This window comes from Ranitomeya imitator, chromosome 4, assembly GCF_032444005.1.
Source record: "Ranitomeya imitator isolate aRanImi1 chromosome 4, aRanImi1.pri, whole genome shotgun sequence".
In the NCBI taxonomy this organism is placed as follows: Eukaryota; Metazoa; Chordata; class Amphibia; order Anura; family Dendrobatidae; genus Ranitomeya; species Ranitomeya imitator.
The window spans coordinates 682,016,433-682,031,050 of NC_091285.1; the positions used below are offsets into that span (position 1 = coordinate 682,016,433).

General features: G+C 35.3%; 7 non-coding genes across 7 annotated transcripts; all 7 read right to left on the reverse strand.

Annotated features, from left to right (window-relative positions):
• Positions 1-244: 244 nt before the first annotated feature.
• TRNAW-CCA (transfer RNA tryptophan (anticodon CCA)) lies at positions 245-316 on the reverse strand. The gene has a single exon. It is a non-coding gene; the product is annotated as a tRNA-Trp (tRNA).
• Positions 317-2,389: 2,073 nt separating this feature from the next.
• On the reverse strand, positions 2,390-2,461 carry TRNAW-CCA (transfer RNA tryptophan (anticodon CCA)). Its single transcript has one exon. It is a non-coding gene; the product is annotated as a tRNA-Trp (tRNA).
• A 3,327-nt stretch (positions 2,462-5,788) lies between these two features.
• Positions 5,789-5,860, reverse strand: TRNAW-CCA (transfer RNA tryptophan (anticodon CCA)). The gene has a single exon. It is a non-coding gene; the product is annotated as a tRNA-Trp (tRNA).
• Positions 5,861-6,866: 1,006 nt separating this feature from the next.
• On the reverse strand, positions 6,867-6,938 carry TRNAW-CCA (transfer RNA tryptophan (anticodon CCA)). The gene has a single exon. It is a non-coding gene; the product is annotated as a tRNA-Trp (tRNA).
• Positions 6,939-9,022: 2,084 nt separating this feature from the next.
• TRNAW-CCA (transfer RNA tryptophan (anticodon CCA)) lies at positions 9,023-9,094 on the reverse strand. The gene has a single exon. It is a non-coding gene; the product is annotated as a tRNA-Trp (tRNA).
• A 2,621-nt stretch (positions 9,095-11,715) lies between these two features.
• Positions 11,716-11,787, reverse strand: TRNAW-CCA (transfer RNA tryptophan (anticodon CCA)). The gene has a single exon. It is a non-coding gene; the product is annotated as a tRNA-Trp (tRNA).
• A 1,006-nt stretch (positions 11,788-12,793) lies between these two features.
• On the reverse strand, positions 12,794-12,865 carry TRNAW-CCA (transfer RNA tryptophan (anticodon CCA)). The gene has a single exon. It is a non-coding gene; the product is annotated as a tRNA-Trp (tRNA).
• Positions 12,866-14,618: the final 1,753 nt, after the last annotated feature.

The window sequence follows — 14,618 nt, forward strand, 5'->3', positions numbered from 1 at the left end:
CATGACCAAAGTATTGGCTGTTCCCGGCATGGATCTTTTTATGTTTTGAACTCAATTCCCAAATGATATTTCTCATCAAAGTATTGTTGATAAGATATTAATCTATATCATTTAAATAAAACAATTCTCAAACACTGCGCTGACACATGACAACAACGTTGAGCTATTCTATTGTCAGTAGGATTACACATTTTCCATTTCAATCTTTACCCAAGCATCGATTAAGTTATGAAAAGATGTTATTTGACCTCGATGTGATTTGAACACACAACCTTCTGATCTGGAATCAGACGCGCTACCGTTGCGCCACGAGGTCAGTTGAAAAGCATGTACGCCCAATATTTCTCATGAAAAGTGCACGAGATAATATCTGGAAGCCATCAGGAAACTTGCAACTTTTACCCCCATTTTGGAAAAGATATAAACAAGGAAGAATTAAGATCATGACATTCTGATTCAGGGAATTCCAGTTTAAAATTTAAAATCTAATAATAAACTCTCTTTTCTTACAAATTCAAAGATGACAATGGCATGAACAAAGTGTTAGCTGTTCCCGGCAAGGATTATTTTTTTTATGTTTTGAACTCAATTCCCAAATGATATTTTTCATCACAGTATTGTTGATAAGATGTTAATCTACATAACTTAAATAAAACACATTTTTAAACGCTTTGCCTACAGGTGGCAACAAAGTCGAATTTTTCTATTGTGAGTGGAATTACTCAGTTTCCGTTTTCAATCTTAACACAAGCAACGATGAAGTTATGAAAAGATGAAAGAGCTTCTCGACCCTGATGTGATATCAACACGCAGCCTTCTTTAATGGAGTTAGAAGCGCTACCATTGTGCACAAGGTCAGTTGAAAAGCATGTTTGCTCCAATACTTCACATGAAAAGTGCCTGAGATAATATATGGACCCCATCTGGAAATTTGCTACTTTTAATCACAGTTTAGAAAAGACATAAACAGGGCTGAATTAAAATCATCACATTCGGATTCATTGATTTCCAGTTTAAAATTAAATATCTAGTAATAAGCCCTCTTCTCTTAGAAATTCAAAGAAGACAATGGCATGAACAAAGTATTGGCTGTACCCGGCATGGATTTTTTTATGTTTTGAACTCAATTCCCAAATGATATTTCTCATCAAAGTATTGTTGATAAGATATTAATCTATATCATTTAAATAAAACACTGCGCTGACACATGACAACAACGTTGAGCTATTCTATTGTCAGTAGGATTACGCAGTTTCCGTTTCAATCTTTACCCAAGCATCGATTAAGTTATGAGTAGATGATAGAGTTACTTGACTCAGACGTGATTTGAACTTGCAACCTTCTGATCTGGAGTCAGGCGCGCTACAGTTGCGCCACGAGTTCAGTTGAAAAGCATGTACGCCCAATACTTCTCATGAAAAGTGCACGAGATAATATCTGGAAGCCATCAGGAAACTTGCACCTTTTACTCCCATTTTGGAAAAAATATAAACAAGGATGAATTAAGATCGTGACATTCTGATTCAGGGATTTCCAGTTTAAAATTTAAAATCTAATAATAAACTCTCTTTTCTTACAAATTCAAAGATGACAATGGCATGAACAAAGTGTTAGCTGTTCCCGGCAAGGATTATTTTTTTTATGTTTTGAACTCAATTCCCAAATGATATTTTTCATCACAGTATTGTTGATAAGATGTTAATCTACATAACTTAAATAAAACACATTTTTAAACACTTTGCCTACAGGTGGCAACAAAGTCGAATTTTTCTATTGTCAGTGGAATTACTCAGTTTCCGTTTTCAGTCTTAACACAAGCATCAATGAAGTTATGAAAAGATGAAAGAGCTTCTCGACCCTGATGTGATATCAACACGCAGCCTTCTTTAATGGAGTCAGAAGCGCTACCATTGTGCACAAGGTCAGTTGAAAAGCATGTTTGCTCCAATACTTCACATGAAAAGTGCATGAGATAATATATGGACCCCATCTGGAAATTTGCTACTTTTAATCACAGTTTAGAAAAGACATAAACAGGGCTGAATTAAAATCATCACATTCGGATTCATTGATTTCCAGTTTAAAATTAAATATCTAGTAATAAGCCCTCTTCTCTAAGAAATTCAAAGAAGACAATGGCATGAACAAAGTATTGGCTGTTCCCGGCATGGATTTTTTTATGTTTTGAACTCAATTCCCAAATGATATTTCTTATCAAAGTATTGTTGATAAGATATTAATCTATATCATTTAAATAAAACACTTTTCAAACACTGCGCTGACACATGACAACAACGTTGAGCTATTCTATTGTCAGAAGGATTACGCAGTTTCCGTTTCAATCTTTACCCAAGCATCGATTAAGTTATGAAAAGATGATAGAGTTACTTGACCCCGACGTGATTTGAACACGCAACTTTCTGATCTGGAGTCAGACGCGCTACCGTTGCGCCACGAGGTCAGTTGAAAAGCCTGTACGCCCAATACTTCTCATGAAAAGTGCACGAGATAATATCTGGAAGCCATCAGGAAACTTGCAACTTTTACTCCCATTTTGGAAAAGATATAAACAAGGATGAATTAAGATCATGACATTCTGATTCCGGCATCGATAGCATACATCATTGGATGCGTTATATCGATGATGTGTGGTTCATTTGGGAGGGCCCCAGGCATCAGTTAGAAGCACTCATGGCGGTTCTAAACAACAATAATCTCAATATTAAATTGACTTACAAAGCAGCAAATTTGGATTTTCTTGATCTCCAGGTAAACGTATCGGCTAATGGAAATGTATCAACAGAGGTATTTAGAAAAGCAACTGCAACAAATACACTGTTGCATGCAACCTCGTCCCATCCCCCTTCAGTTGTTAAAGGAATCCCGATGGGGCAGTTCCTTAGAGTAAAACGTATATATGCTCAAATGAACATTCATTTGAACGACAAGCAAAGGAACTGTGTTCCAGATTCAAAAGTAGAGGATATAGCTGCAAAGATATTAGAAAGGGATATCAGAATGCTAAACATAAACCTAGGAATGATCTGCTGTACAAAAATAATCATGGAAATGATTCAGAAGAGAACTTTCATCCACGTCTAATCACCACTTATAACAACAAATGGCCACAATTCTGTCAAATTGTCCGAAAACATTGGCAAATTTTGCTGACGGACCCGATTCTTAAAAAAATGTCTGCCTCCTTCTCCCCTCATTACGGCTAGAAGGGCAAAAAATTTGAAAGATATCCTGGTGCATAGCCACTATGAGCCAACAAAAGAGAAAAAAGGAACATGGTTGGATACTAAAGGTTTTTACCCCTGCGGTCATTGTAAGGCGTGCGAGAATATGCCAAAAAGTCAAACCTTTACAGATGCCAAAGGGAGTAGAACATACTCAATTAGGCATTACATTTCATGTGCCACCAAAGGTGTGGTTTACTGTGCCCAGTGTCCATGTGGCAAAATATATATTGGACTAACAACCAGGGAGCTTCGAATCCGTACGAGGGAGCACGTTAGGGATATCGATAGAAGCAAAACAGCAGATGATCCGTCAGTGCTTAAAAAGATACCCAGGCACTTTTTTGAACATCATAACAGTAATTCGAGCTTGCTAAGAATAAAAGGCATTGACATTGTTCAGATGGGATCTAGAGGTGGGAATTTGGCAAAAAATTTGGCGAGGTTGGAAAGTAAGTGGATATATAGACTGGGGAGCATAGCCCCTCAAGGTCTCAAAGAGAATTTTGGTTTTTCAGCCTTTTTAGATTAATACCAATATATGGGCTTAGTGTATTTTTTAGGGGTTTTGGGACATTGAATGGTGATGGTATTTTAGGATTTTAACAGTTTTTTCTTCTTTTCTAGTTCTTATATTATATCTATACTATGATACCTGGACTTTGTGCAATATTCTTCCTCCACCTAAGCTGTTTCGGGACATCAATTGGAGCAGAGTAGTCGAAATGTTGATACATCTTTCAAGATTGAAGACATCTAATAATTTTTATACGAGATATTGTCATTTATTTCCTGTTATTACCCCACGTATTTATTCCATATGTATTTTTATGTAGATGTAAATGTACATACATAGTTATTCACTTTATGTTTTCCACTAGTTTTATTTAGTCTTTTTTAACACTTTACATATATAATATATTAATATAACATATTGATTACAATCTTAGATGTTTTGTTATGAATTTTGATTTTTCATAGTACATCTCTACTTGGCACTTTACTTATTTAGGATTGATTAATTCTTTATAAATAATTATAGATCTAGGCTAACATTTTATAGTAATCAGTATAGTATTTTGCACTTTATTTATTATGTACTGTTATTCATGGCACTTTATATTACAATAGGGATTGTGTATTATTTATTTATGTATATATGGAATATATATGTATCTATTCATTACTCTTAGCTAGGGTAGGGTTTTTAATTGTACATACTTATTTATTATAAACAGGATTTTTGTATAAGCGGTATAGATTCTCTGCATATTATACGTCTGTGTTAGTCTGGTGACATGCGCTGCCTTCCGTCTGGCTGGGCACTGACCTCGTACATCTCCGGCACTCGGGACTGGCTGACACGCACAGCGCTCATTATTGAGCGCCTGGGTGTTTGCGGTCCACCGCCAGGGGATGATGAGGTCATTTCCGGTGCGCGGCAGATGCGGTCAGCGCTTTCCAGTTTCCAGGACTACACAGACGCTAGTGTCCTGCTCTTTAGCTCTGATTGGCGGTGGTTTTGTATATAAGTCCGGCGTCCCTCTACCCCGACACGCCCCCTGAGGAAGTGTTACGAAACGCGCGTCGGGGTAAAGGAACGGAAACGGGCTCTTCAATACACTATGTAAGTTATGTGTTGCTCACTTTGGTCAGCGTGTCTTTGGCACTGATTTAGGTGTTTACTGTGGGGCTGCTTAGGTGTGAGTCATATGCTTCGGGCGGTGACAAAATCAGGTGCAGCATTCAGGGTATATAACACCTCCTGTCATTGTTAAGCAGGACGCATGTGAGATTTTGGTGTCCAGCTGACAGGTTTATTTAATCACACAGGCTGTCTTTAGCAGTGAGCCCTAGACATTTTCAGGTGTGTTTTTTGTTTTGTGGCCATGTTATAAAATCCGTTCCGCTATCTGGGAGAATTGTTCTTCTTATTTACTTATTTTTTGTTTTATTTTTTAATTATTAATAAACATTATGATAATTCTATTATGGCAAATATTGTGTTTTGGTCTTTTCTTGTTATTAGTGAAAGACTGATGTGTTGGATTTCTATAGAACTTTGTTGACACAATGATATAACTGAGACCCCTAGTTGGATTGTATTAATCACATGAAAAGTGCATGAGATAATATATGGACCCCATCTGGAAATTTGCTACTTTTAATCACAGTTTAGAAAAGACATAAACAGGGCTGAATTAAAATCATCACATTCAGATTCATTGATTTCCAGTTTAAAATTAAATATCTAGTAATAAGCCCTCTTCTCTAAGAAATTCAAAGAAGACAATGGCATGAACAAAGTATTGGCTGTTCCCGGCATGGATTTTTTTATGTTTTGAACTCTATTCCCAAATGATATTTCTCATCAAAGTATTGTTGATAAGATATTTATCTATATCATTTAAATAAAACACTTTTCAAACACTGCGCTGACACATGACAACAACCTTGAGCTATTCTATTGTCAGTAGGATTACGCAGTTTCCGTTTCAATCTTTACCCAAGCATCGATTAAGTTATGAAAAGACGATAGAGTTACTTGACCCCGACGTGATTTGAACACGCAACCTTCTGATCTGGAGTCAGACGCGCTACCTTTGCGCCACGAAGTCAGTTGAAAAGCATGTACACCCAATACTTCTCATGAAAAGTGCACGAGATAATATCTGGAAGCCATCAGGAAACTTGCAACTTTTACTCCCATTTTGGAAAAGATATAAACAAGGATGAATTAAGATCATGACATTCTGAATCAGGGATTTCCAGTTTAAAATTTAAAATCTAATAATAAACTCTCTTTTCTTACAAATTCAAAGATGACAATGGCATGAACAAAGTGTTAGCTGTTCCCGGCAAGGATTATTTTTTTTATGTTTTGAACTCAATTTCCAAATGATATTTTTCATCACAGTATTGTTGATAAGATGTTAATCTACATAACTTAAATAAAACACATTTTTAAACACTTTGCCTACAGGTGGCAACAAAGTCGAATTTTTCTATTGTCAGTGGAATTACTCAGTTTCCGTTTTCAATCTTAACACAAGCATCGATGAAGTTATGAAAAGATGAAAGAGCTTCTCGACCCTGATGTGATATCAACACGCAGCCTTCTTTAATGGAGTCAGAAGCGCTACCATTGTGCACAAGGTCAGTTAAAAAGCATGTTTGCTCCAATACTTCACATGAAAAGTGCATGAGATAATATATGGACCCCATCTGGAAATTTGCTACTTTTAATCACAGTTTAGAAAAGACATAAACAGGGCTGAATTAAAATCATCACATTCGGATTCATTGATTTCCGGTTTAAAATTAAATATCTAGTAATAAGCCCTCTTCTCTAAGAAATTCAAAGAAGACAATGGCATGAACAAAGTATTGGCTGTTCCCGGCATGGATTTTTTTATGTTTTGAACTCAATTCCCAAATGATATTTCTCATCAAAATATTGTTGATAAGATATTAATCTATATCATTTAAATAAAACACTTTACAAACACTGCGCTGACACATGACAACAACGTTGAGCTATTCTATCGTCAGTAGGATTACGCAGTTTCCGTTTCAATCTTTACCCAAGCATCGATTAAGTTATGAAAAGATGATAGAGTTACTTAACCCCGACGTGATTTGAACACGCAACCTTCTGATGTGGAGTCAGACGCGCTACCGTTGCACCACGAGGTCAGTTGAAAAGAATGTACGCCCAATACTTCTCATAAAAAGTGCACGAGATAATATTTGGAAGCCATCAGGAAAATTGCAACTTTTACTCCCATTTTGGAAAAGATATAAACAAGGATGAATTAAGATCATGACATTCTGAATCAGGGATTTCCAGTTTAAAATTTATAATCTAATAATAAACTCTCTTTTCTTACAAATTCAAAGATGACAATGGCATGAACAAAGTGTTAGCTGTTCCCGGCAAGGATTATTTTTTTTATGTTTTGAACTCAATTTCCAAATGATATTTTTCATCACAGTATTGTTGATAAGATGTTAATCTACATAACTTAAATAAAACACATTTTTAAACACTTTGCCTACAGGTGGCAACAAAGTCGAATTTTTCTATTGTCAGTGGAATTACTCAGTTTCCGTTTTCAATTTTAACACAAGCATCGATGAAGTTATGAAAAGATGAAAGAGCTTCTCGACCCTGATGTGATATCAACACGCAGCCTTCTTTAATGGAGTCAGAAGCGCTACCATTGTGCACAAGGTCAGTTGAAAAGCATGTTTGCTCCAATACTTCACATGAAAAGTGCATGAGATAATATATGGACCCCATCTGGAAATTTGCTACTTTTAATCACAGTTTAGAAAAGACATAAACAGGGCTGAATTAAAATCATCACATTCGGATTCATTGATTTCCAGTTTAAAATTAAATATCTAGTAGTAAGCCCTCTTCTCTAAGAAATTCAAAGAAGACAATGGCATGAACAAAGTATTGGCTGTTCCCGGCATGGATTTTTTAATGTTTTAAACTCTATTCCCAAATTATATTTCTCATCAAAGTATTGTTGATAAGATATTAATCTATATCATTTAAATAAAACACTTTTCAAACACTGCGCTGACACATGACAACAACGTTGAGCTATTCTATTGTCAGTAGGATTACGCAGTTTCCGTTTCAATCTTTACCCAAGCATCGATTAAGTTATGAAAAGATGATAGAGTTACTTGACCCCGACGTGATTTGAACACGCAACCTTCTGATCTGGAGTCAGACGCACCACAGTTGCGCCACGAGGTCAGTTGAAAAGCATGTATGCCCAATACTTCTCATGAAAAGTGCACGAGATAATATCTGGAAGCCATCAGGAAACTTGCAACTTTTACTCCCATTTTGGAAAAGATATAAACAAGGATGAATTAAGATCATGACATTCTGATTCAGGGATTTCCAGTTTAAAATTTAAAATCTAATAATAAACTCTCTTTTCTTACAAATTCAAAGATGACAATGGCATGAACAAAGTGTTAGCTGTTCCCGGCAAGGATTATTTTTTTTATGTTTTGAACTCAATTCCCAAATTATATTTTTCATCACAGTATTGTTGATAAGATGGTAATCTACATAACTTAAATAAAACACATTTTTAAACACTTTGCCTACAGGTGGCAACAAAGTCGAATTTTTCTATTGTCAGTGGAATTACTTAGTTTCCGTTTTCAATCTTAACACAAGCATCGATGAAGTTATGAAAAGATGAAAGAGCTTCTCGACCCTGATGTGATATCAACACGCAGCCTTCTTTAATGGAGTCAGAAGCGCTAACATTGTGCACAAGGTCAGTTGAAAAGCATGTTGGCTCCAATACTTCACATGAAAAGTGCATGAGATAATATATGGACACCATCTGGAAATTTGCTACTTTTAATCACAGTTTAGAAAAAACATAAACAGGGCTGAATTAAAATCATCACATTCGGATTCATTGATTTCCAGTTTAAAATTAAATATCTAGTAATAAGCCCTCTTCTCTAAGAAATTCAAAGAAGACAATGGCATGAACAAAGTATTGGCTGTTCCCGGCATGGATTTTTTTATGTTTTGAACTCAATTCCCAAATGATATTTCTCATCAAAGTATTGTTGATAAGATATTAATCTATATCATTTAAATAAAACACTTTTCAAACACTGCGCTGACACATGACAACAACGTTGAGCTATTCTATTGTCAGTAGGATTACGCAGTTTCCGTTTCAATCTTTACCCAAGCATCGATTAAGTTATGAAAAAAGGATAGAGTTAATTGACCCCGACGTGATTTGAACACGCAATTTTCTGATCTGGAGTCAGACGCGCTACCATTGCGCCACGAGGTCAGTTGAAAAGCATGTACGCCCAATACTTCTCATGAAAAGTGCACGAGATAATATTTGGAAGCCTTCAGGAAACTTGCAACTTTTACTCCAATTTTGGAAAAGATATAAACAAGGATGAATTAAGATCATGACTTTCGGATTCAGGGATTTCCAGTTTAAAATTTAAAATCTAATAATAAACTCTCTTTTCTTACAAATTCAAAGATGACAATGGCATGAACAAAGTGTTAGCTGTTCCCGGCAAGGATTATTTTTTTTTATGTTTTGAACTCAATTCCCAAATGATATTTTTCATCACAGTATTGTTGATAAGATGGTAATCTACATAACTTAAATAAAACACATTTTTAAACACTTTGCCTACAGGTGGCAACAAAGTCGAATTTTTCTATTGTCAGTGGAATTACTCAGTTTCCGTTTTCAATCTTAACACAAGCATCGATGAAGTTATGAAAAGATGAAAGAGCTTCTTGACCCTGATGTGATATCAACACGCAGCCTTCTTTAATGGAGTCAGAAGCGATACCATTGTGCACAAGGTCAGTTGAAAAGCATGTTTGCTCCAATACTTCATATGAAAAGTGCATGAGATAATATATGGACACCATCTGGAAATTTGCTACTTTTAATCACAGTTTAGAAAAAACATAAACAGGGCTGAATTAAAATCATCACATTCGGATTGATTGATTTCCAGTTTAAAATTAAATATCTAGTAATAAGCCCTCTTCTCTAAGAAATTCAAAGAAGACAATGGCATGAACAAAGTATTGGCTGTTCCCGGCATGGATTTTTTTATGTTTTGAACTCAATTCCCAAATGATATTTCTCATCAAAGTATTGTTGATAAGATATTAATCTATATCATTTAAATAAAACACTTTTCAAACACTGCGCTGACACATGACAACAACGTTGAGCTATTCTATTGTCAGTAGGATTACGCAGTTTCCGTTTCAATCTTTACCCAAGCATCGATTAAGTTATGAAAAGATGATAGAGTTACTTGACCCCGACGTGATTTGAACACGCAACCTTCTGATCTGAAGTCAGACGCGCTACCGATGCGCCACGAGGTCAGTTGAAAAGCATGTACGCCCAATACTTCTCATGAAAAGTGCACGAGATAATATCTGGAAGCCATCAGGAAACTTGCAACTTTTACTCCAATTTTGGAAAAGATATAAACAAGGATGAATTAAGATCATGACATTCTGATTCAGGGATTTCCAGTTTAAAATTTAAAATCTAATAATAAACTCTCTTTTAATACAAATTCAAAGATGACAATGGCATGAACAAAGTGTTAGCTGTTCCCGGCAAGGATTATTTTTTTTATGTTTTGAACTCAATTCCCAAATGATATTTTTCATCACAGTATTGTTGATAAGATGGTAATCTACATAACTTAAATAAAACACATTTTTAAACACTTTGCCTACAGGTGGCAACAAAGTCGAATTTTTCTATTGTCAGTGGAATTACTCAGTTTCCGTTTTCAATCTTAACACAAGCATCGATGAAGTTATGAAAAGATGAAAGAGCTTCTCGACCCTGATGTGATATCAACACGCAGCCTTCTTTAATGGAGTCAGAAGCGCTACCATTGTGCACAAGGTCAGTTGAAAAGCATGTTTGCTCCAATACTTCACATGAAAAGTGCATGAGATAATATATGGACCCCATCTGGAAATTTGCTACTTTTAATCACAGTTTAGAAAAGACATAAACAGGGCTGAATTAAAATCATCACATTCGGATTCATTGATTTCCAGTTTAAAATTAAATATCTAGTAATAAGCCCTCTTCTCTAAGAAATTCAAAGAAGACAATGGCATGAACAAAGTATTGGCTGTTCCCGGCATGGATTATTTTATGTTTTGAACTCAATTCCCAAATGATATTTCTCATCAAAGTATTGTTGATAAGATATTAATCTATATCATTTAAATAAAACACTTTTCAAACACTGCGCTGACACATGACAACAACGTTGAGCTATTCTATTGTCAGTAGGATTACGCAGTTTCCGTTTCAATCTTAACACAAGCATCGATGAAGTTATGAAAAGATGAAAGAGCTTCTCGATCCTAATGTGATATCAACACGCAGCCTTCTTTAATGGAGTCAGAAGCGCTAACATTGTGCACAAGGTCAGTTGAAAAGCATGTTGGCTCCAATACTTCACATGAAAAGTGCATGAGATAATATATGGACCCCATCTGGAAATTTGCTACTTTTAATCACAGTTTAGAAAAAACATAAACAGGGCTGAATTAAAATCATCACATTCGGATTCATTGATTTCCAGTTTAAAATTAAATATCTAGTAATAAGCCCTCTTCTCTAAGAAATTCAAAGAAGACAATGGCATGAACAAAGTATTGGCTGTTCCCGGCATGGATTTTTTTATGTTTTGAACTCTATTCCCAAATGATATTTCTCATCAAAGTATTGTTGATAAGATATTTATCTATATCATTTAAATAAAACACTTTTCAAACACTGCGCTGACACATGACAACAACCTTGAGCTATTCTATTGTCAGTAGGATTACGCAGTTTCCGTTTCAATCTTTACCCAAGCATCGATTAAGTTATGAAAAGACGATAGAGTTACTTGACCCCGACGTGATTTGAACACGCAACCTTCTGATCTGGAGTCAGACGCGCTACCTTTGCGCCACGAAGTCAGTTGAAAAGCATGTACACCCAATACTTCTCATGAAAAGTGCACGAGATAATATCTGGAAGCCATCAGGAAACTTGCAACTTTTACTCCCATTTTGGAAAAGATATAAACAAGGATGAATTAAGATCATGACATTCTGAATCAGGGATTTCCAGTTTAAAATTTAAAATCTAATAATAAACTCTCTTTTCTTACAAATTCAAAGATGACAATGGCATGAACAAAGTGTTAGCTGTTCCCGGCAAGGATTATTTTTTTTATGTTTTGAACTCAATTTCCAAATGATATTTTTCATCACAGTATTGTTGATAAGATGTTAATCTACATAACTTAAATAAAACACATTTTTAAACACTTTGCCTACAGGTGGCAACAAAGTCGAATTTTTCTATTGTCAGTGGAATTACTCAGTTTCCGTTTTCAATCTTAACACAAGCATCGATGAAGTTATGAAAAGATGAAAGAGCTTCTCGACCCTGATGTGATATCAACACGCAGCCTTCTTTAATGGAGTCAGAAGCGCTACCATTGTGCACAAGGTCAGTTAAAAAGCATGTTTGCTCCAATACTTCACATGAAAAGTGCATGAGATAATATATGGACCCCATCTGGAAATTTGCTACTTTTAATCACAGTTTAGAAAAGACATAAACAGGGCTGAATTAAAATCATCACATTCGGATTCATTGATTTCCGGTTTAAAATTAAATATCTAGTAATAAGCCCTCTTCTCTAAGAAATTCAAAGAAGACAATGGCATGAACAAAGTATTGGCTGTTCCCGGCATGGATTTTTTTATGTTTTGAACTCAATTCCCAAATGATATTTCTCATCAAAATATTGTTGATAAGATATTAATCTATATCATTTAAATAAAACACTTTACAAACACTGCGCTGACACATGACAACAACGTTGAGCTATTCTATCGTCAGTAGGATTACGCAGTTTCCGTTTCAATCTTTACCCAAGCATCGATTAAGTTATGAAAAGATGATAGAGTTACTTAACCCCGACGTGATTTGAACACGCAACCTTCTGATGTGGAGTCAGACGCGCTACCGTTGCACCACGAGGTCAGTTGAAAAGAATGTACGCCCAATACTTCTCATAAAAAGTGCACGAGATAATATTTGGAAGCCATCAGGAAAATTGCAACTTTTACTCCCATTTTGGAAAAGATATAAACAAGGATGAATTAAGATCATGACATTCTGAATCAGGGATTTCCAGTTTAAAATTTATAATCTAATAATAAACTCTCTTTTCTTACAAATTCAAAGATGACAATGGCATGAACAAAGTGTTAGCTGTTCCCGGCAAGGATTATTTTTTTTATGTTTTGAACTCAATTTCCAAATGATATTTTTCATCACAGTATTGTTGATAAGATGTTAATCTACATAACTTAAATAAAACACATTTTTAAACACTTTGCCTACAGGTGGCAACAAAGTCGAATTTTTCTATTGTCAGTGGAATTACTCAGTTTCCGTTTTCAATTTTAACACAAGCATCGATGAAGTTATGAAAAGATGAAAGAGCTTCTCGACCCTGATGTGATATCAACACGCAGCCTTCTTTAATGGAGTCAGAAGCGCTACCATTGTGCACAAGGTCAGTTGAAAAGCATGTTTGCTCCAATACTTCACATGAAAAGTGCATGAGATAATATATGGACCCCATCTGGAAATTTGCTACTTTTAATCACAGTTTAGAAAAGACATAAACAGGGCTGAATTAAAATCATCACATTCGGATTCATTGATTTCCAGTTTAAAATTAAATATCTAGTAGTAAGCCCTCTTCTCTAAGAAATTCAAAGAAGACAATGGCATGAACAAAGTATTGGCTGTTCCCGGCATGGATTTTTTAATGTTTTAAACTCTATTCCCAAATTATATTTCTCATCAAAGTATTGTTGATAAGATATTAATCTATATCATTTAAATAAAACACTTTTCAAACACTGCGCTGACACATGACAACAACGTTGAGCTATTCTATTGTCAGTAGGATTACGCAGTTTCCGTTTCAATCTTTACCCAAGCATCGATTAAGTTATGAAAAGATGATAGAGTTACTTGACCCCGATGTGATTTGAACACGCAACCTTCTGATCTGGAGTCAGACGCACCACAGTTGCGCCACGAGGTCAGTTGAAAAGCATGTATGCCCAATACTTCTCATGAAAAGTGCACGAGATAATATCTGGAAGCCATCAGGAAACTTGCAACTTTTACTCCCATTTTGGAAAAGATATAAACAAGGATGAATTAAGATCATGACATTCTGATTCAGGGATTTCCAGTTTAAAATTTAAAATCTAATAATAAACTCTCTTTTCTTACAAATTCAAAGATGACAATGGCATGAACAAAGTGTTAGCTGTTCCCGGCAAGGATTATTTTTTTTATGTTTTGAACTCAATTCCCAAATTATATTTTTCATCACAGTATTGTTGATAAGATGGTAATCTACATAACTTAAATAAAACACATTTTTAAACACTTTGCCTACAGGTGGCAACAAAGTCGAATTTTTCTATTGTCAGTGGAATTACTTAGTTTCCGTTTTCAATCTTAACACAAGCATCGATGAAGTTATGAAAAGATGAAAGAGCTTCTCGACCCTGATGTGATATCAACACGCAGCCTTCTTTAATGGAGTCAGAAGCGCTAACATTGTGCACAAGGTCAGTTGAAAAGCATGTTGGCTCCAATACTTCACATGAAAAGTGCATGAGATAATATATGGACACCATCTGGAAATTTGCTACTTTTAATCACAGTTTAGAAAAAACATAAACAGGGCTGAATTAAAATCATCACA